Source organism: Triticum aestivum, chromosome 6B (genome assembly GCF_018294505.1).
Source record: "Triticum aestivum cultivar Chinese Spring chromosome 6B, IWGSC CS RefSeq v2.1, whole genome shotgun sequence".
Lineage (NCBI taxonomy): Eukaryota > Viridiplantae > Streptophyta > Magnoliopsida > Poales > Poaceae > Triticum > Triticum aestivum.
Window position 1 is genome coordinate 263528160 of NC_057810.1, and position 23762 is coordinate 263551921.

At 41.0% G+C, this 23762-nt stretch overlaps 3 long non-coding RNA genes across 12 annotated transcripts; 1 reads left to right on the plus strand and 2 right to left on the minus strand.

The window, feature by feature from the left end:
• Positions 1-5556: 5556 nt before the first annotated feature.
• On the plus strand, positions 5557-7431 carry LOC123136880 (uncharacterized). Its single transcript, XR_006467432.1, has 2 exons — positions 5557-6977; positions 7152-7431. It is a non-coding gene; the product is annotated as an uncharacterized lncRNA (long non-coding RNA).
• A 530-nt stretch (positions 7432-7961) lies between these two features.
• LOC123136877 (uncharacterized) lies at positions 7962-11726 on the minus strand. Of its 10 annotated transcripts, none has more exons than XR_006467429.1 (6): positions 11317-11718; positions 11007-11220; positions 10779-10923; positions 10013-10085; positions 9747-9861; positions 7962-8779 (listed from the first exon to the last, which is right to left on the minus strand). It is a non-coding gene; the product is annotated as an uncharacterized lncRNA (long non-coding RNA). The 10 variants fall into 10 exon arrangements; XR_006467423.1 differs by having other exon boundaries at positions 7962-8787; positions 10779-10897; positions 11317-11711; XR_006467424.1 differs by having other exon boundaries at positions 10779-10897; positions 11317-11707.
• Positions 11727-12856: 1130 nt separating this feature from the next.
• On the minus strand, positions 12857-14835 carry LOC123136878 (uncharacterized). The gene is made up of 2 exons (XR_006467431.1): positions 14372-14835; positions 12857-13136 (listed from the first exon to the last, which is right to left on the minus strand). It is a non-coding gene; the product is annotated as an uncharacterized lncRNA (long non-coding RNA).
• Positions 14836-23762: the final 8927 nt, after the last annotated feature.

The following is a 23762-nucleotide window of genomic DNA, read 5'->3' on the forward strand; positions in this document are numbered from 1 at the left end:
GGAGCGAGCAACCAACTTGTTGGAAATCATACATACCGATGTGTGCGGTCCAATGAGCGTTGAGGCTCGCGGAGGATATCGTTATGTTCTCACTCTCACTGACAACTTAAGTAGATATGGGTATGTCTACTTAATGAAACACAAGTCTAAGACCTTTGAAAAATTCAAGGAATTTCAGAATGAGGTGGAGAATCAACGTGACCGAAAGATAAAGTTCCTACGATCAGATCGTGGAGGAGAATATTTAAGTCACGAATTTGGCACACACTTAAGGAAATGTGGAATCGTTTCACAACTCACGCCGCCTGGAACACCTCAGCGAAACGGTGTGTCCGAACGTCGTAATCGCACTCTGTTGGATATGGTGCGGTCTATGATGTCTCTTACCGATTTACCGCTATCATTTTGGGGATACGCTCTAGAGACAGCTACATTCACTTTAAATAGGGCACCGTCTAAATCCGTTGAGACGACACCGTATGAATTATGGTTTGGGAAGAAACCTAAGCTGTCGTTTCTAAAAGTTTGGGGATGCGATGCTTATGTCAAGAAACTTCAACCTGAAAAGCTCGAACCCAAGTCGGAAAAATGCGTCTTCATAGGATACCCTAAGGAAACTGTAGGGTATACCTTCTACTTAAGATCCGAGGGCAAGATCTTTGTTGCCAAGAACGGATGCTTTCTGGAAAAAGAGTTTCTCTCGAAAGAAGTAAGTGGGAGGAAAGTAGAACTCGATGAAGTACTACCTCTCGAACGGGAAAGTGGTGCAGCTCAGGAAAATGTTCCTGTGATGCCCACACCAACTGAAGAGGAAACCAATGATGATGATCAAGGTACTTCGGATCAAGTTGCTACTGAACTTCGTAGGTCCACAAGGACACATTCCGCACCAGAGTGGTACGGCAACCCTGTCCTGGAAATCATGTTGTTAGACAACGGTGAACCTTCGAACTATGAAGAAGCGATGGCGGGCCCAGATTCCAACAAATGGCTAGAAGCCATGAAATCCGAGATAGAATCCATGTATGAAAACAAAGTATGGACTTTGACTGACTTGCCCGATGATCGGCGAGCGATAGAAAACAAATGGATCTTTAAGAAGAAGACGGACGCGGATGGAAATGTTACCATCTATAAAGCTCGACTTGTCGCTAAGGGTTATCGACAAGTTCAAGGGATTGACTACGACGAGACATTCTCTCCCGTAGCGAAGCTTAAGTCCGTCCGAATCATGTTAGCAATTGCCGCATACTATGATTATGAGATATGGCAGATGGACGTCAAAACGGCATTCCTTAACGGGCATCTTAAGGAAGAGCTGTATATGATGCAGCCAGAAGGTTTTGTCGATCCTAAGAACGCTAACAAAGTATGCAAGCTCCAGCGATCCATTTATGGGCTGGTGCAAGCATCTCGGAGTTGGAATATCCGCTTTGATGAGATGATCAAAGCGTTTGGGTTTATGCAGACTTATGGAGAAGCCTGCGTTTACAAGAAAGTGAGTGGGAGCTCTGTAGCATTTCTCATATTATATGTGGATGACATACTCTTGATGGGAAATAATATAGAATTTCTGGACAGCATTAAGGCCTACTTGAACAAATGTTTTTCAATGAAGGACCTTGGAGAAGCTGCTTATATATTAGGCATCAAAATCTATAGAGATAGATCGAGACGCCTCATAGGTCTTTCACAAAGCACATACCTTGATAAGATTTTGAAAAAGTTCAAAATGGATGAGTCCAAGAAAGGGTTCTTGCCTATGTTACAAGGTGTGAGATTGAGCTCAGCTCAGTCACCGACCACGGCAAAAGATAAAGAAGAGATGAGTGTCATCCCCTATGCTTCAGCCATAGGATCTATTATGTATGCCATGCTGTGTACCAGACCTGATGTAAACCTTGCCGTAAGTTTGGTAGCAAGATACCAGAGTAATCCCGGCAAGGAACACTAGACAGCGGTCAAGAATATCCTGAAGTACCTGAAAAGGACAAAGGACATGTTTCTCGTTTATGGAGGTGACAAAGAGCTCGTCGTAAAGGGTTACGTCGACGCTAGCTTCGACACAGATCTGGATGACTCTAAGTCACAAACCGGATACGTGTATATGTTGAATGGTGGAGCAGTAAGCTGGTGCAGCTGCAAGCAGAGCGTCGTGGCGGGATCTACATGTGAAGCGGAGTACATGGCAGCCTCGGAGGCAGCGCATGAAGCTATTTGGGTGAAGGAGTTCATCATCGACCTAGGAGTCATACCCAATGCGTCGGGGCCAATCAAACTCTTCTGTGACAACACTAGAGCTATTGCCCTTGCTAAGGAGCCCAGGTTTCATAAGAAGACCAGGCACATCAAGCGTCGTTTCAACTCCATCCGTGAAAATGTTCAAGATGGAGACATAGAAATTTGCAAAGTACATACGGATCTGAATGTCGCTGATCCGTTGACTAAACCTCTCTCGCGAGCTAAACATGATCAACACCAAAACTCTATGGGTGTTCGATTCATCACAATGTAACTAGATTAGTGACTCTAGTGCAAGTGGGAGACTGTTGGAAATATGCCCTAGAGGCAATAATAAAAGTATTATTATATTTCAATGTTCATGATAATTGTCTTTTATTCATGCTATAATTGTATTATCCGGAAATCATAATACACGTGTGAATACATAGACCACAATATGTCCCTAGTGAGCATCTAGTTGACTAGCTCGTTGTGATCAACAGATAGTCATGGTTTCCTGGCTATGGACATTGGATGTCGTTGATAACGGGATCACATCATTAGGAGAATGATGTGATGGACAAGACCCAATCCTAAGCATAGCACAAAGATCGTGTAGTTCGTTTGCTAGAGCTTTGCCAATGTCAAGTATCTCTTCCTTTGACCATGAGAGCGTGTAACTCCTGGATACCGTAGGGGTGCTTTGGGTGCATCAAATGTCACAACGTAACTGGGTGACTATAAAGGTGCACTACAGGTATCTCCGAAAGTATCTATTGTTTTATGCGGATCGAGACTGGGATTTGTCACTCCGTATGACGGAGAGGTATCTCTGGGCCCACTCGGTAATGCATCATCATAATGAGCTCAAGGTGACCAAGGTGTTGGCCATGGGATCATGCATTACGGTACGAGTAAAGTGACTTGCCGGTAACGAGACTGAACAAGGTATTGGGATACCGACGATCGAGTCTCGGGCAAGTAACGTACCGATTGACAAAGGGAATTGTATACACGGTTTGATCGAATCCTCGACATCGTGGTTCAACCGATGAAATCATCGAGGAGCGTGTGGGAGCCAACATGGGTATCCAGACCCCGCTGTTGGTTATTGCTCGAGAGTGGTCTCGGTCATGTCTGCATGTCTCCCGAGCCCGTAGGGTCTACACACTTAAGGTTCGGTGACGCTAGGGTTATTAGGAAGACTAGTATGTGACTACCGAATGTTGTTCGGAGTCCCGGATGAGATCCCGGACGTCACAAGGAGTTCCGGAATGGTCCGGGGGTAAAGTTTTATATATGGGAAGTTGTTAAACGGGCACCGGAAAGTTTCGGGGTTATACCGGTATTGTACCGGGACCACCGAAAGGGTTCCGGGGGTCCACCGGGAGGGGCCACCCCTCCCGGGGGGCCACTTGGGCTGCGTGGGGATAGCAGCCAGCCCCTAGTGGGCTTGGCGCGCCCCCCTCCTTGGGCCCATGCGCCTAGGGGTGGGGGGAAACCCTAAAGGGGGCGCACCCCCTTGCTTGGGGGGCAAGCCCCCCACCCCTTGGCCGCCCCCCCCTAGGGTTTTCCCTAGTGGGCCGGCCCCCCTTGCCCTTTCCCCTATATATAGAGGGGTGAGGGAAGGGTTGCAATACACCATAACTCAAGGCGCAGCCCCTCCCCTCCCCAACACATCTCCTCCTCCGTACGTGCTTGGCGAAGCCCTGTCGGAATACTGCCGCGTCAACTGCACCACGCCGTCGTGCTGCCGTTGGAGCTGCCTTCCTCAACCTCTCCTTCCTCCTTGCTGGATCAAGACGGAGGAGACGTCTCCCGTCCCGTACGTGTGTTGAACGCGGAGGTGTTGTCCGTTCAGCACTAGGACATCGGTGATCGGAATCACGTTCGAGTACGACTCCATCATCACCATCTCCTTGGCAAGCTTCCGCTCGTGATCTACAAGTGGTATGTAGATGCAAACTCTCTCCCTTGACTCGTTGCTTAGATGAACTCATAGATGGATCTTGGTGAAACCGTAGAAAAAAATTTAATTTTCTGCAACGTTCCCCAACATTATTGGAAAAGGTGTTATTCAAGATTTCTTTACTTGTGCCAGTGCTTTACCTTCCATGGGTGGTTCTATTCTTCACAGAACTAGTAGTCTTGCGGATGCTATCGCTATGCTTGTAGATGAACTTGAAAAACAATTTATGCATATGCATCCTTGCATACAAAGAATTTTCCTAGAATTTTCTAATATTGAGCATTCTTCTGTTAGGCGCGCTGTTACTATCTTTTTGGCTCATGAGTTTAGATTTATAATAAGAGAGGCCAAGGAAATCTTTGCGCACTATAGGGTGGACGCCGGTCATCCTCCCATAGAGACGATCCTCTTCGATCAAGAGAAAATTAGGCGTTTTCAATCTTCGGACTATGTTGCTTTCAATGAAAACCTTAGAAAAAAGGTTCCTACCAATGTCCTAGTTGATAGGCTTTCCAAACTTAATAATGATTTTGCTCTTCTAAATAACTAGCAAAGTGGCCCGCTCGATGCGTGGGCTAGAAATTTATAAAGTTGATTGATGTGAACAAATTAATTCATTTGTGTAAAAAAAGGAATTTAATGTGATTCCAATTTTAAATATAAAACTTATGTGAACATAGTTTTATGTTTATTATGTTTGCTTTTTTACTGATATATAAATACATGTGTTATCCCTTCATCATTTACATGTAAATTATGCATGATGTACTAATTCTTTTTTGTGATCAGTTCTGTTGTTCAAATCATATTTGTATAATTTTTTGGCATTTTTATCATGTCGTATTGTTTTAATTTTTTGTAAACACAAATTTAATAGTTCTCATTGTTTCGTGTAGGAATGGGTAGTTTGCTAATACTATGCAAGATTGTTAGGTATTTTTTATATATAGTGATTTTTGTACTGTAATTGATTTTATTTTAATTTGGTATATAAAATGTTAGAGTGTATTCGTATATTGTACATATCCGTGAAAATTTTGCTTTAGAATTTTTCTTAGCAGCCGTAATCCTATTTCAGTAGAATAAAACTTATATTTTCCTTGAAAAGAAGACACGTCGGCATAATTTGCTCTCAGCTTGTCCACTTCCTAGAAAAGATACATCGTCCATAGTATTTTCATTAGAAAAAAAGAATTGTGCACGCTACTGTTACATGTACAAACCGTCATTGGTTTCATGGGTCCCATCATGCTAATTCATTTGCTTTCCCTATTAGGTAGTCTTCTCGACTTATGAGTATAATTTTTTTTGTAGTTTTTTTTCTGGAAAAGTTAGTACTCCTATATTTTTTTCTGCTGGGATATTATGGTATTTAGCTAAATAGCCTCATGCATATGGACATAGCGACCACACATCTTCTTTCCTGAGCAGCCTAAAAAATCCTCTTACCCGTTCACACTTCACACAGTAGCATGTTGCTCTTGCCCGATCCCCTTTTTCTCTTCCTTATTCTCTTCGCTCACTACAAAATTACTGCCGCCGGATTGCTCCCATCAACTCGCTCCCTTGATTCGGTGCCTTGAGCTTGATTGTCCTCACCTGCAGGCTGCAGCCACCCCTTGCAGCTCGATTCGCTGGTGCGGCCAGTGGCTGGTTTGTCTCCTCATACGCCTCCTCGGTCTCTTAGGCTGGTAAACGACGATGAGGGGCTAGCATGGCCCAAGGTGGAGCTACCGCAAGGGAGGAAGCTAGATCATCGATCTGCACGGTGTTTTTGTTGTCGGCGTCCGTGCAGGTGATGTAGTCTTTACTCTTTAGTATGAGGATGCTGGAGACATTTTCTGCCCCTGGAGCGCCAGCCAGACAAATCCTCACATCGGCAACATTTCTAAGTTCGATCTGCTGGTCCACTTTTCCCTTTTCCTGACTCTGTCATATATTTATTTTTTTCGTAACCGTTTCTTATGTTTGTGCGATTGAACCAATATAACATTTGAGCTTGATTAAATAGAAATGAATGAAAACATATTTTAAAGTCCTAGAAAAAAATGCATGTAGATGTGCTTCATAAGATTAAGTTAAGTGACTTTTTTCATTTTTTATGTACTATCAACATATTTTAGTTCAACATGTTAGTCTTTACAACTGAAAAAAGCATGTTAGTCTTTTATGGGGACCATGCAAATATAAAAGAAATATCATAATCAGGTGTTAGGATGAACATTTAACATGCAAGGAAAAAATCAGGACAGTCTCAAACTTAAAGGAGGATTTTTATTTGTTTAATTCTGAATTATTTGGCTATTCGAAGCTTGGGAGCAAAAGGTATGCACTTGATATTGTGTTACAATACTTTTATGGAAGATAATATAGAGAAAGCAGTAAACATACACGTAGAAAGGTTCCACTACCAAAACAGCACCTGCATCATATTTTGCATACACCTAATAAGATGGAGAAAATGGAGAACTTCTTCTTATCAAGCCTAACTTTTTTATCTGCACTATGACTTGTAACAAAAAACTATTAGATTTTATAAAACATAAATTAGATTAGTTTTAATCTCATGTTGTGATAGTCACCTTCTTCGAATCTGTCCCTTGCCATTCTGAATATTTTTGCAAGTATATTATCTCTATCCAGCATATTTTAAGTTCCTCGACGATGTGAGCATCTATTGACTCCATTTTATCTTCAAACTTCGACGCCTTAATCCTGTTTCTTACCTCATTTTCAGTGTCACAGATGTACAACTGTGCCCAGCGTGGTCTGTCTTTACCTTCAGGTAGTAGAGTGCCTATTCTGTGGTAATTTTGCCCATTCATTCTAAAACATAGGACCCACTGCTATTGTTTTTTTTTTCTATTTTCCCTCCAATTGTCGTGAAAGCGAACATGGAGTTGTACAATCTGATATTTTGTGTATATTTTTTTGACCTGTTTCTATTGTCTTTCCTTAGCGATTCTGCAAGGTAAGTCGGTAGCTCTCTGAATGGTGGCAAATCAACCTTTCCCTGTTGGCATCATAGTCCGAAAGATGGCATGCTTTTCACTCTACCTGAAGTTCTTTCTTCGTACCAGAAAATTGCGCCACATCGGTCACACTTGGAGCTTGGTTTTCCTATTAGTCCTTTCCGATATCCTGTCCAATTTTCCGATTTAGCATCAATTTAATGTTAGCATTGTCTCGTATTGTTAATACTTCAAAAAAATCAATAGAACTTATGTATCTCGTGTTTATTTCTTTCTGCTTGATATTGATGTAGCACAATTTTTCTTACTTTTAGTCACACTAGTTGGATGCCCGTGCGTTGCCACGAGATAAAAATATATTTTTAGACGGAATAAAATACTCCCTCTATTCCTATGCATAGGGCCTAATGTGTTTGTCGAGGCTAACATTGACCACATGTTAAAGCAATAATATATGGTAATATATGACAGCAAATTACACAAAGCATACCATCAAATTTGTATTTGAAACGAGTTTTCAATGATATAATTTTCATATTATACATCTCATATACTATTAACCTTATCAATAGTCAAAGCAGACTCGAAAAACACATTAGGCCCTGTATATATGGATGGAGGGAGTATGTTTTTTCTGAGAATAGAACATGTTCAAATGATGATATTTGAACGATAATTGCAACCAACAAAGGTATTCGACAGGAGTTTCTTCAATTCGTGAAAGCAAGCATCATAGACAGGAGTTTCTTCAATTCGTGAATGCAAGCATCATAGAAATGTCCTCTTCAGATTAAGACTCGGTCAGAAATAGTAATTTCCTCATTTCATATTCTCACAAATATTTTTATTCAAGTCATGCGTCTCCTCGATCATTTATCTCAGGTACCGGATCGTCTTCAATTCAAATATTTCCATATACCCCACACTCAACACTCAATGTAATGCGAGAATAATCACCTTCTCCATCTTCTCTTACACCTCCTACTCCACATGTGACACCCCACATTGCTGCTGTTGAAATGGAAGACGATCAATAGTTGTCTTGATTAGATCCACCTAAGCAGCACCACAACAGATCCACCCAAACAACTTTATTATATTTGTTTGCAGCTGGCATGTAGCCTGATTTTTGGAGCGTCTGCACTGTAGTTGGAAGCGTGTATCATCTAACAAAAAGCCAATGAATCACAAAGTAAAAAATTGAATTCTAGAAGAAATATTACTGGGAAACTGATTGAAAAATAAAGACTATTCTAGTTACATTGCTTTGTGTATGGCAAGCTCAAGCTATTTGATCTCTCACTGATTGGACCAAAAGAGCCTCTGTCGATCACTACCATATGAAATGCAAAAAAACTTATTAAACCATCTGATCCATGACTGATTGATTGACTATATGATTCAAAATTAAAAATACTGGAAGCACTATGACCCTGCAGCCTAGCAGGATGAACATCATAAAGTAATTTTGAACCCCATAGAAGGCATGCAGAGCTAGTCACCGAGCATCCATCATCTCCAAGGTTTTGACGTAAATGTCCAAAAGTTACACCCTCCGGTACTGTATGTTGCTTCAAGAAGTTGAGATTGTACCTCCAGATGAAATGAGCATATACTGAAATACTAATATATTGTAAGTTTATAACCCACAGATTAACATTAGAAAATTGTAGCCTATTGCATCACAAATCATGATATTGGTATATACATTTGTATAAGGAAAAAGGAAAATGAACTGCCATATTTATGCAGAAGGAAAATAATCATGCTCGCATAAAAAGAGATGTAATTGCATAAATAAGACACCTATTGTAGCATAACTAACTGTTAAGTTTGGATATGATAGAGAATAAAATTGCCAAATATGGGAGAGGGAGGACGACCGCAATAATGAGATGAGGGCGATGGTCGATTGTGGGGTCAATCTGGTGAGGGTTCGGTACTGCCAGCGGTAAGCCCATGAGGCAGCTGTGGTGATCGTGGAGCCCATCGGGCCCATGCGCAGCTGCAGGATTTGGAGAGCGAGTGGCCGGCTGGCCGCTACGACACTACCAGAGCACTTCGTGGTCAATACTAAAGCAACCTCTTCCTCTTGCCCAAGCATACTACCTCCTAACCTCATCCTCCCAAATCATTTTTCCACGAAATTTTACAAGGGCACAGATGATTCGGATATTTATATGTATAGTGTTTCTAAAACTGTTTGACATTTGGAAAATTATTATTCCACGCGGGTGCACCTATGAATTACTCCTATGCAACTTGCTAGTTTTCTTCACCATCCAATTACATTAAAACTGAATCCGGTCAGAAAAAAAAAACAAGCTCAGTAAACTGAATGCAGTGTGCATCAACATAATAACTCATTAATATATAGCTCTGTGACCGGCAGAAACATTGGCTTTCAATAATGAAAATAGAGTATGTTTAACAGTCATTTACATGTTTATTTCGTTGTAGTGGCAACCCAATGGGAGAACTTTGCATACTTAGACATTCAACTCACACTTTTTAACCAAAGTACATTTAATTCACTGAATAAAAAGGAAATAATTGACGAAACAAATGCAGTGGTTAGTTACCTGAAGTATACTACGCATACCTAAATGTGTTTCTCAACAGATTGTGTCACACATTTAGTAGTGAAAAATATAGATTGCAATGCACCCCTCTTTTTGTCCTCCATGACAACTTGATCTGCATGAAAGCAGCCAAATTCAGAACAAACAAAGGATACATAAAAAGACATATACAATATCTGGAACAAGGCACCGTGCTACAACAAAGATGAACAAGTCCCCGTCTGCCAAACAACAATAAATCCTTTGGTCAAATTTGTATTAATTACATCCACGATGTGACGTTGTCTCCTGCTATTGATCCTAGTCACAGGCCTGCACTCAGTCCTAGCCTCCTTCATGCTGTGGTTAAGAGAGGAAAAACAAGTGAGAGAAAGAGGGTATGGGAGAGATGGGGTTATGTCCTAAATCAATCAATATCTATGTGTAAGTGTTAATTTACCCTCCCATAGTTCAGAATCAGGGCTCGTATCTGTTTGATTTTAGGTAGATTACATTTTAAAATGGAGTGATTTGATCCAAATCTTTTTACACCGGCCGAGCTATCATCTTGGAACAGAAGTAATTTTTCTTCCATCCTGAGGTTTGACAAGACCATGCTCCCCTAAGACATGTGTGCACTGGTTTTTGTTGATTTCAGTTTCAGGAAGGATGTAGATGGCAGTCCCCCTTTTTATGTAGTTTTTCCGTTGCTTAGAACTGAATCAACTGATGCTTGCATTTGTTACTGTTCTGCTCAGCCTGTTGGTCAAATGTCTGCATGACGTCTTTCTATCATCTCTATAAATATTGTTAATGTGTGAGAGGGAGAGATGTTGTCTGTTCTCGTGTGGCCTCCAAATATGTGCTCCCTCCAGATGAGATACATCACATAATTTACTCGTTCTAGTTGGTACATTAACAAATCTACACAAAGCGATCAAGCAAGTGTAATTCCTACACTGATCTACATTTTCTAATTGCTCCCAATCCCCAACCTAGATGAAGCAACAAAAAAATAAAGAAAGGAGAGCGGGATTTAGGATTGAGAAATACTGTGTCCTGCTGCTAGACCGCATGGCCTCGTGCTTGCTTCTTCACATCTATGACCTGCAGGCTGCAGCGCACCAACGTTGCTGGCTTCTTCACCACCAAGCCTAGAAGAGAACCTGCATCTGAACAAACAAAACAACCGCCATGTCTGGAATCTGCATGACTCGAGAGGAAGGGACAATAACTCTAATGAGGAGAATAGAAAGAAAAAAAAACGCTATTTCTGCACACCTTCAATGGCGGTGGTGGTGAACTGGTAATCCACTGAATCAGCATCGAAGCAATGAGGGGTTACTTCACATGAACTGTGTACGCATCTGGTAACACTACCTCGTCTTCTATGCGGATGGTGGCACATAGGCTGGTGCCAACGTTCTTCATACATGAGCCTTTCTTCTCTAATGGCATGCCGCACGCATGCACCACTTCTGATGGGTCTCCTCGCCTGTAGGATGAAAAGAGACCTTGTCATCACAGATTGAGGAGCGGCGGTGAAAAAAGAGAGGAGGTCAAGAGAGGAACGACAAGGGGAGGGGCAAACCGTCATCAGTAGCCATCCTTAAGAGTCCTCACCGGCGACGGGTGGAGAGGAGGCATTGGCTGCGCTCATACCACCCTGTGCAGGCTCTGTGCCGGTCCCGGACGCGGCGCATCACGGGCACGGCGAAAGGCCCATGGATGGGGCGACAGACAATCGACAGGGAGGAGGATTGGGTAGAGGAGAGCGCCCTTGGGCGCGGGACGACGCGAAGACTGTAGGGCAGAACCGCGGAAGCGGGTCGATTTCTCTTGGCCACTCGGGAGAGACGGCCATGGACGTTGGGCGGCGACGGGGTCGGGGTGATTGGATCGATTTCTCTTGCCTCTCGGGAGAGACGGCCATTGGGGCGACGGGGTCGGGGTGATTGGATCGTGGGGACGTGCGGTCGTGGGCTCGTGGCTGTTCTTTTTTCTGTCGCCTTTTTTCTTTAAGCAGGGAAGAGACCGTAGGAAGAACGTGGGAGGTCGAACCATCACGACGTTCGATCCTCCTTTAATAGTAGAGATACATGTACATAACAGAAATATGGGGTTCACGAATGTCCAAACTTTAGATGTTGATTCTATTTTCTTGTTGCTTACCTCATAGTCTCACCAGTCTGACCGATTAGTGCCCTTTTTTGTCGATTGTTCTGCAATCCTTGTGCTTTCTATTTTTATTTTCCTATGTAGTCTTGTCTCTTTAGCTTTATCCGTTTTGTTAATTGCCCTTCGTAAACATAAATACCAATTAGTAGAACTAAGAGATGGAATTTCCTTCATAAGCAATTTATTACCCGTGGTCGCAGTCAATGTACATTTGAACATTTGTATAGGACATTGTTCCTTGTGGCAATGGAACATTCTTTCCTCAATATTGGTTTAGACAGAGTGCATGTGTTTTATAATGATTTTTTGAAAGCATACTTCATAGGTACAGGCAGAACCAAATGTAACATGTTTCTGTGATTTAATAGAGCAATTTAAATTAGCCCCGCTTGAAGATATGGAAATGCGTGTGCGACCGGAGTTTATAACCTCTTGTTCATGGTAAAATTTGTGAGATATAATTATACTACATCAAATCGTGGAGTTAATGAAGGAATATTTTATGTTTAGAAAGATTTGGGCACATAGATAGCATAGTTGATGTGCAAAGCATAAGCAAGGTACATAATGTTTGCTTCATGTATACTATACTATCAGTTGTGCATCATTACTGGTAAAGTTTAGAATCACATGGATGATAATACACATAAGGGTAAAACTTTGTGAAGATTTTATTACTTCACGTAGATTAAAGGTTGTTCTTTTGGTGTAGTTATGTAGTGTAGGACATCCCCATGTATGATCAAAGACTCTATTTTTCTTGTCTTACGGTTTCATTCTCCTTTCCAATCTTGCCATTTTTGGCTCATTATCTGGATTTGCTTCAATAAGATAACAATTTAAAATATTGTTTTCTGGTGGAAGCTAAAATCAATTAGGAACCTCGTGTGGCTAATTGGAAGTACTGCCTTTTCAGTAGTAACATTCTTGTGATACCAAAAGAAGATTCACGATTAATAATAGATCACCTTGTTACCACCGGCGGAGCTTCAGCAAGGCTGAAAGGGCCATGTCCCGCCCTTGGCTGAAGCAATAAAGTTTTACATGAAGTCTAGCCCACAACAATATAGATTTTTTACTCTGTTACTACTCTTTATACTATCCGGCCCACCCAATATTTTTTTGGTAGCTCCGCCACTGCTTGTTACATTGCTTATTTGTTTTTTTAACCACGTTGGCTGGTTTCTCAAATTCCTTGCTGTGTGGCCCACCTTTTATTTTGATTGTTTATTCCTGCACAATAGAGAATACAAATATAAAGTTAAAGAGGATGATATTAATAATATTATTAGAGACAATGGCAGACCCACTACAAAGATCAGTGTCGGTGCGCCCACTGGTCTTTGGAGAGGGGATTATCTTGCTCTGCCACTTGAGACCTGGGGCCGGCCGGCCCTGCTCGTGCCAAATGGTGGGTCAACTACTGATTACAGATTAATGGTCAAGTTTATGAAGATTCATTATTTTTATTACTTTTCACCTTATATATATTCGTTTTTGATGTAGAAGTAAAGGAGATCAACTTTGTGCTGAAATCTTTAATGATAAAGAGGATCTTAAGTTCCAATCATCACGTGAAGTCACAAATATTGAGTATCTTTTAGTAGCAGCCGGCCGAAGCCATCTGTACCTGATTAATCAGGTTCTTATTTTTAGACAGAATTATTGAGGTACTCAAGCAAAATATTTTGTGAACCATTATCTGATCTATAAACTCCAAGTGGATACTATACTGCAGTGCCCTTTACTTCTTAATAGAGTTCATACCTATGAAAGCCGTTCCAAACCCCAAATTATAGTAGAAGAGCATGCTAAATTCTCATCTTATTTCTTTTCAAAGATATCATGCAGACTTGTTGTGCAAACATAAGATATGAATGTACAATCAGAAGTATGACACTCGGATAAATTAACAGTCTTATTTTTCATATACGGGATTGGGCATTGCTGTAGATCAAATTTTTGAATATAGCTTCTGAACTTTGGCACACAATTGATTCACATATTGTCTATTTCAGAGATATCATGTAGATTCGCTTCTGCAATCCTAATATATGAACGAACACTCTGAAATTCGACATACACAAATCCACACATTGATGTAGAAATCTTATGTAGTTTTTTCACTGTTGGGTAGGTGAACATACAACATCGTTTGACATTATTGCCAAACTTCATTGTCCCTTTTCCTGTTTTTCTGCTCATGCATTAGACCAGGTACAATGCATTTGACACTGGTGTAGTCGCTAACAATTTTGTGCTAAAAGCCATTTGTTCTGTATATGTTGTCACCGCTAGGCAAAACTCTCGCTTAGTATTGGAGACTGGTGCTATCGAACACTTGATTAGTTCTTTACAGATATCATATTTCTAACGACAAATCCTAGGTTCAGAGTAAATAAATTGTCCTTTTCAATCCATCAGATATGGAATCAATAAGAAAAAATTGTTGTCCCTAGGATGCGTACCTTCTCTGCCATGAACATGGCTCTGTTCCGGATTTGTTGGAGATGGGGCTGCTCGATTTAACATCTCTGTCGGCTGCTGGAAGTGGGGAATCCTGAATCTGACGGCGAGGACTCAGATTCAACATCCAAATTAGGGGATCCGGTGCATCTTTCATACGGAGACCCGCAGCTTTCTTCATGGCTCTCGATCAGCGTCTCTGCAACCGGAGCTACTCTAAAGTTACGGTGGAAGGATCCACCTGATAGATACTCGCATCCCGTCGAGAGCTCCAATTGTTCTTCATGTGGCCAACAGAAGATCGTTTTTTGGGGAGAAACGGGGCATGATTTGTTGGATCGGAAAGGGCTTGGATGAATCATGGAAGATTACTAATGTAGATTAGGGAAGGCATGGAGCGAGAGATTGTTTGAAGATTTTGGTGCGCAGGGTATGTGTCCACCTATTCTTTTTTGTAGACAATCAAGGGTCCACCTATTCATTTTATTAGACTATAAAAAAACCTATTCTTTTTATTGTGGGACGGCTGTGACTTTTTTTAATCATGAGATGCTTGAACAGAATTGAGAGATTATTTGGGTGATTTTGGTGCATACGGGTCCACGTGGTTTATGAGGATCAAACGGTTCTAGTTTATTGAATGGAATTGGTCCCATCGAATTAAAGGCCAGATATCTCTAATTATTGTGGAGTTTTCTAGGCTAATTATCTTTTTTCTGGTGAACCCATCAAACACTTTTTATATATAAATAAATGAGCTAGGATACTCTCTTGAGTATAGGCTCACGAAATTTTGCCAAAAGAATGCTTATAGTGATGAATTAGTTGTGCATTATGAAGGGCCAAAGGAAGAACCTGTTCCTCCTGTGATTGATCTTGGGGACTTCCGTCCCGCTAAATTTAGCCCTTTTGATTACTTTTGCTTGCCTCAAAGAAAACTTGCTGTTGAACGTAGAGAATATGAGATGAGTTTTCAAGATCTATCTTATTATTATGGCACTACTTAGATCTATCTTCGCTTTTATGCCTAGCTAGGGGCGTTAAACGATAGCGCTAGTTGGGAGGCAACCCAATTTTATTTGTGTTTTTTGTTTTTGTTTCTGTTTAGTAATAAATTTTGCATCTACCTTCTGTTTAGATGTGTTTTTATGTTTTAATTTGTGTTTGTGCCAAGTAGAACCTATAAGATAACCTATGGTGATAGTTAATTTGATTCTGCTGAAAAACAGAAACTTTGCGCGCATGAAATTAGTTTTGTTAAATCACACAAACGTGCTTTTGCGTTGATTCTTTTTGTTGCTGATCAATATACAAATTTCCCAGGACTTCCTATTTTGGTAGGAGTTTTAGAGTTCCAGAAGTTTACGTTAGTTACAGATTGCTATAGACTGTTCTGTTTTTGATAGATTCTGTTTTTCTTGTGTTGTTTGCTTATTTTGATGCATCTATGGCTAGTAAAATAGTTTATAAACCATAGAGAAGTTGGAATACAGTAGTTTTCACACCAATATAAATAAAGAATGACTTCATTACAGTACCTTAGTGGTGGTTTTGTTTTCTTTCACTAACGGAGCTTATGAGATTTCCTGTTGAGTTTTGTGTTGTGAAGTTTTCAAGTTTTCGGTAAAGATTTGATGGACTATGGAATAAGGAGTGACAAAAGCCTAAGCTTGGGGATGCCCATGGCACCCCAAGATATTCAATAATAGCCAAAATCCTAAGCTTGGGGATGCCCCCGGAAGGCATCCCCTCTTTCGTCTTCGTTCATTGGTAACTTTACTTGGAGCTATATTTTTATTCGCCACATGATATGTGTTTTGCTTGGAGCGTCGTGTATGATATTAGTATTTGCTTTTTAGTTTACCACAATCATCCTTGCTGTACACACCATTGGGAGAAGCCCACTTGATTGAAATTTATTAGAATACTCTATGTGCTTCACTTATATCTTTTGAGCTAGATAGTTTTTGCTCTAGTGCTTCACTTACATTTTTTAGAGCACGGCGGTGCCTTAATTTTGTAGAAATTGCTAGTATCTCATGCTTCACTTATATTATTTTGAGAGTCTCTTAGAACAGCATGGTATTTTCTATGGTTATAAAATTGGTCCTAGAATGGTAGACATCCAAGTTGGGTATAATAAAAACTATCATAGGAAGTGAATTGGATGCTATGATCAATTTGATACTTGATAATTGTTTTGAGATATGGAGGTAGTGATATTAAAGTCATGCTAGTTGGGTGATTATGAATTTAAAGAATGCTTGTGTTGAAGTTAGCAAGTCCCGTATCATGCACGTATGGTTAAAATTGTGTAACAAATTTGAAACATGAAGTGTACTTGGATTGTGCATCCTTATGAGTGGCGGTCGGGGACGAGCGATTGTCTTTTCCTACCAATCTATCCCTCTAGGAGCAAGCGCGTAGTGCTTGGTTTTTGATGACTTCTAATTTTTTTCAATAAATATATGAGTTCTTTTGACTAATGTTGAGTCCATGGATTATACGCACTTTTACCTTTCTATCATTGCTAGACTCTTTGGTACCATGCATTGCCTTTTCTCACCTTAAGAGTTGGTGCAAACTTCGCCGGTGCATCCAAACCTCGTGATATGATACGCTCTATTACACATAAACCTCCTTATATCTTCCTCAAAATAGCCACCATATCTACCTATTATGGCATTTCCATTGCCGTTCCGAGATATATTGCCATGCAACTTTCCACCATTCCGTTTATCATCATGACACGCATTAATTTTGTCATATTGCCATTGCATGATCATGTAGTTGACATCGTATTTGTGGCAAAGCCACCATGCATAATTTTTCATACATGTCACTCTTGATTCATTGCACCATCCCGGTACACCGCCGGAGGCATTCATATAGAGTCATATCGTGTTCTAGTTTTGAGTTGTAATTCATATGTTGTAAATCAATAAAAGTGTGATGATCATCATTATTAGAGCATTGTCAATATTACTATCTCTTTTTCCACACTTGTGCTTCAAAGTAGCACCATGTTCTTCATATAGTGAGTCTCATATATTGTGCTTCAAAGTAGCACCATGTTTTTCATATAGAGAGTCTCATATGTTGTCACTTTCATATACTAGTGGGAATTTTTCATTATAGAACTTGGCTTGTATATTCCTATGATGGGCTTCCTCAAAATGCCCTAGGTCTTCGTGAGCAAGCAAGTTGGATGCACACCAACTAGTTTTCTTTTGTTGAGCTTTCATTCATTTATAGCTCTAGTGCATCCGTTGCATGGCAATCCCTATTCCTCATGTTGACAACAATTGATGGGCATCTCCATAGCCCATTGATTATCCTCATCAATGTGAGACTTTCTCCTTTTTTGTCTTCTCCACACAATCCCCATCATCATATTCTATTCCACCCATAGTGCTATATCCATGGCTCACGCTCATGTATTGCGTGAAAGTTGAAAAAGTTTGAGATTATTGAAGTACGAAACAATTTCTTGGCTTGTCATCGGGGGTGTAGAATTTGGGAATATTTTTGTGTGACGAAAATGAAGCATAGCCTAACTATATGATTTTGTAGGGATGAACTTTCTTTAGCCATGTTATTTTGAGAAGACATGATTGCTTTGATTAGTATGCTTGAAGTATTACTATTTCTATTGTCAATATGAACTTTTATTTTGAATTATTTGGATCTGAACATTCATGCCACAATAAATAAAATTACATTGAGAATTATGCTAGGTAGCATTCCACATCAAAAATTCTGTTTTTATCATTTACCTACTCGAGGACGAGCAGGAATTAAGCTTGGGGATGCTTGATACGTCTCCAATATATCTATAATTTTTTATTGTTCCGTGCTATTATATTACCCCTTTTGGATGTTTATGGGCTTTATTTTACACATTTATATCATTTTTGGGACTAACCTACTAACCGGAGGACCAGCCCGTATTGCTGTTTTTTTGCCTATTTCAGTATTCCGAAGAAAACGAATATCAAACGGAGTCCAAACGGAATGAAACCTTCGGGAGCGTGATTTTTGGAACGAACGTGATCTAGAGGACTTAGAGTGCAAGCCAAGAAGCAGCCGAGGCGGCCACGAGGGTGGAGGGCGCGCCCCCTGTCTCGTGGGCCCCTCGGGCAGCCACCGACCTACTTCTTCCTCCTATATATACCCACGTACCCCGAAAACATCCAGGGAGCCAACGAAAAACAATTTCCACCGCCGTAACCTTCTGTATCCGCGAGATCCCATCTTGGAGCCTTCGCCGGCGCTCCGCCGGAGGGGGAGTCAACCACGGATGGCTTCTACCTCAACACCATAGTGTTGGGTTTCGTAATAATTTCAAAAATTTTCCTACGCACACGCAAGATCATGTGATGCATAGCAACGAGGGGGAGAGTATTGTCTACGTACCCTACGCAGACCGACTGCGGAAGCGATGACACAACGTAGAGGAAGTAGTCGTACGTCTTCACGATCCAACCGATCAAGCACCGAAACTACGGCACCTCCGAGTTCGAGCACACGTTCAGCTCGATGACGATCCCCGGACTCCGATCCAGCAAAGTGTCGGGGAAGAGTTCCGTCAGCACGACGGCGTGGTGACGATCTTGATGAACTACAGCAGCAGGGCTTCGCCTAAACTCCGCTACAGTATTATCGAGGAATATGGTGGCAGGGGGCACCGCACACGGCTAAGGAACAGATCACGTGGATCAACTTGTGTGTCTTGGGTGTCCCCTTGCCTCCGTATATAAAGGATCCAAGGGGGGGTGCGGCCGGCCCTAGAGGAGGCGCGCAGGAGGAGTCCTACTCCTACCGGGAGTAGGACTCCCCTCCCGTTCCTTGTCCAACTAGGAGAGGTGGAGGGAGAGAAGGAAAGGGGGGGCGCCGCCCCTCCCTCCTTGTCCAATTCGGACTAGGGGAGAGGGGGCGTGCGGCCTGCTGTGGCAGCCCCTTCCTCTTCTCCACATTAGGCCCATAAGGCCCATTAACCCCCCGGGGGGTTCCGGTAACCCCCCGGTGCTCCGGTTTTATCCGATACTCTTCCGGAACCCTTCCGGTGTCCGAATATAATCATCCAATATATCAATCTTTACGTCTCGACCATTTCGAGACTCCTCGTCATGTCCGTGATCACATCCGGGACTCCGAACAACCTTCGGTACATCAAAATGCATAAACTCATAATATAACTGTCATCGTAACCTTAAGCGTGCGGACCCTACGGGTTCGAGAACAATGTAGACATGACCGAGACACGTCTCTGGTCAATAACCAATAGCGGGACCTGGATGCCCATATTGGCTCCTACATATTCTACGAAGATCTTTATCGGTCAGACCGCATAACAACATACGTTGTTCCCTTTGTCATCGGTATGTTACTTGCCCGAGATTCGATCGTCGGTATCCAATACCTAGTTCAATCTCGTTACCGGCAAGTCTCTTTACTCGTTCCGTAATACATCATCTCACAACTAACATATTAGTTGTGATGCTTGCAAGGCTTATGTGATGTGTATTACCGAGAGGGCCCAGAGATACCTCTCCGACAATCGGAGTGACAAATCCTAATCTCGAAATACGCCAACCCAACATCGACCATTGGAGACACCTGTAGTACTCCTTTATAATCACCCAGTTACGTTGTGACGTTTGGTAGTACCCAAAGTGTTCCTCCGGTAAACGGGAGTTGCATAATCTCATAGTCATAGGAACATGTATAAGTTATGAAGAAAGCAATAGCAACATACTAAACGATCGGGTGCTAAGCTAATGGAATGGGTCATGTCAATCAGATCATTCTACTAATGATGTGACCTTGTTAATCAAATAACAACTCATTGTTCATGGTTAGGAAACATAACCATCTTTGATTAACGAGCTGGTCAAGTAGAGGCATACTAGTGACACTCTGTTTGTCTATGTATTCACACATGTATTATGTTTCCGGTTAATACAATTCTAGCATGAATAATAAACATTTATCATGAAATAAGGAAATAAATAATAACTTTATTATTGCCTCTAGGGCATATTTCCTTCAGTCTCCCACTTGCACTAGAGTCAATAATCTAGATCACATCACCATGTGATTAACATCGATAGTTCACATCATCATGTGATTAACACCCATAGTTCACATCGCCATGTGACCAACACCCAAAGGGTTTACTAGATTCAGTAATCTAGTTCACATCGCTATGTGATTAACACCCAAGGAGTACTAAGGTGTGATCATGTTTTGCTTGTGAGAGAATCTTAGTCAACGGGTCTGTCATATTCAGATCCGTTATGTATTTTGCAATTTTCTATGTCTACAATGCTCTGCACGGAGCTACTCTAGCTAATTGCTCCCACTTTCAATATGTATCTAGATCGAGACTTAGAGTCATCCAGATCAGTGTCAAAACTTGCATCGACGTAACCTTTTACGACGAACCTTTTTGTCACGTCCATAATCGAGAAACATATCCTTATTTCACTAAGGATAATTCTGACCGCTGTCCAGTGATCTACTCCTAGATCACTATTGTACTCCCTTGCCAAATCAGTGCAGGGTATACAATAGATCTGGTATACAGCATGACATACTTTATAGAACCTATGGCCAAGGCATAGGGAATGACTTTCATTCTTTTTCTATCTTCTGCCGTGGTCGGGCTTTGAGTCTTACTCAACTTCACACCTTGTAATACAGGCAAGAACTCTTTCTTTGATTGCTCCATTTTGAATTACTTCAAAATCTTGTCAAGGTATGTACTCATTGGAAAAAACTTATCAAGCGTCTTGATCTATCTCTATAGATCTTGAAGCTCAATATGTAAGCAGCTTTACCGAAGTCTTTCTTTGAAAAACTCCTTTCAAACACTCCCTTATGCTTTACAGAATAATTCTACATTATTTCCGATCAACAATATGTCATTCACATATACTTATCAGAAATGCTGTAGTGCTCCCACTCACTTTCTTGTAAATACAGGCTTCACCGCAAGTCTGTATAAAACTATATGCTTTGATCAACTCATCAAAGCGTATATTCCAACTCCGAGATTCTTGTACCAGTCCATAGATGGATCGCTGGAGCTTGCACAATTTTGTTAGTACCTTTCGGATTGACAAAACCTTCTGTTGCATCATATACAACTCTTCTTTAATAAATCCATTAAGGAATGCAGTTTTGTTTATCCATTTGCCAGATTTCATAAAATGCGGCAATTACTAACATGATTCAGACAGACTCAAGCATAGATACGAGTGAGAAGCTCTCATCGTAGTCAACACCTTGAACTTGTCGAAAAACCTTTTGCGACAATTCTAGCTTTGTAGATAGTAACACTACTATCAGCGTCCGTCTTCCTCTTGAAGATCCATTTATTCTCAATTGCTTGCCGATCATCGGGCAAGTCAACCAAAGTCCAAACTTTGTTCTCATACATGGATCCCATCTCAGATTTCATGGCTTCAAGCCACTTTGCGGAATCTGGGCTCACCATCGCTTCTTCATAGTTCGTAGGTTCATCATGATCTAGTAGCATGACTTCCAGAAAAGGATTATCATACCACTCTGGCGCGGATCTTACTCTGGTTGATCTACGAGGTTCAGTAGTATCTTGTTCTGAAGTTTCATGATCATCATCATTAGCTTCCTCACTAACTGGTGTAGGTGTCACAGAAACAGTTTTCTGTGATGTACTACTTTCCAATAAGGGAGCAGGTACAGTTACCTCGTCAAGTTCTACTTTCCTCCCACTCACTTCTTTCGAGAGAAACTCCTTCTCTAGAAATGATCCATTCTTAGCAACGAATGTCTTGCCTTCGGATCTATGATAGAAGGTGTACCCAACAGTTTCCTTTGGGTATCCTATGAAGACACATTTCTCCGATTTGGGTTCGAGCTTATCAGGATGAAACTTTTTCATATAAGCATCGCAACCCCAAATTTAAGAAACGACAGCTTAGGTTTCTTGCCAAACCATAGTTCACATGGTGTCGTCTTAACGGATTTAGATGGTGCCCTATTTAACGTGAATGCAGCTGTCTCTAATGCATAACCCCAAAACGATAGTGGTAGATCGGTAAGACACATCATAGATCGCACCATATCTAATAAAGTACGGTTATGACGTTCGGACACACCATTACATTGTGGTGTTCTAGGTGGCATGAGTAGTGAAACTATTTCACATTGTTTTTAACTGAAGGCCAAACTCGTAACTCAAATACTCTTCTCTACGATCAGATCGTAGAAACTTTATTTTCTTGTTACGATGATTTTTCACTTCACTCTGAAATTCTTTGAACTTTTCAAATGTTTCAGACTTATGTTTCATCAAGTAGATATACTCATATCTGCTCAAATCATCTGTGAAGATCAGAAAATAATGATACCTGTCGCGAGCCTCAATATTCATCGGACCACATACATCAGTATGTATGATTTTCAACAAATCTATTGCTTGCTCCATTGTTCCGAAGAACAGAGTCTTAGTCATCTTGCCCATGAGGCATGGTTCGCAAGCATCAACTGATTCATAATCAAGTGATTCCAAAAGCCCATCAGTATGGAGTTTCTTCATGCGCTTTACACCAATATGACCTAAACGGCAGTGCTACAAACAAGTTGCACTTATCATTATTAACTTTGCATCTTTTGGTTTCAATATTATGATTATGTGTATCACTATGATCGAGATCCAACGAACTATTTTCATTGGGTGTGTAACCATATAAGGTTTCATTCATGTAAACAGAACAACAATTTATTCTCTTACTTAAATGAATAACCGTATTACAATAAACATGATCAAATCATATTCATGCTCAACGCCAACACCAAATAACACTTATTCAGGTTCAACACTAATCCCGAAAGTATAGGGAGTGTGCGACGATGATCATATCAATCTTGGAACCACTTCCAACATACATCATCACTTCACCCTTAACTAGTCTCTGTTTATTCTGCAACTCCCGTTTCGAGTTAATAATCTTAGCAACTGAACTAGTATCAAATACTGAGGGGTTGCTATAAACACTAGTAAAGTACACATCAATAACATGTATATCAAATATACTTATGTTCACTTTGCCATCCTTCTTTTCCGCCAATCACTTGGGGTAGATCCGTTTCCAGTGACCAGTCCCTTTGCAGTAGAAACACTTAGTCTCAGGCTTAGGACCAGACTTGGGCTTCTTCACTTGAGCAGCAACTTGCTTGTTGTTCTTCTTGAAGTTCCCCTTCTTCCCTCTGCCCTTTTCTTGAAACTAGTGATCTTGTCAACCATCAACACTTGATGTTTTTCTTGATTTCTACCTTCGTTGATTTCAGCATCACGAAGAGCTTGGGAGTTGTTTTCATTATCCCTTTGCATATTATAGTTCATCA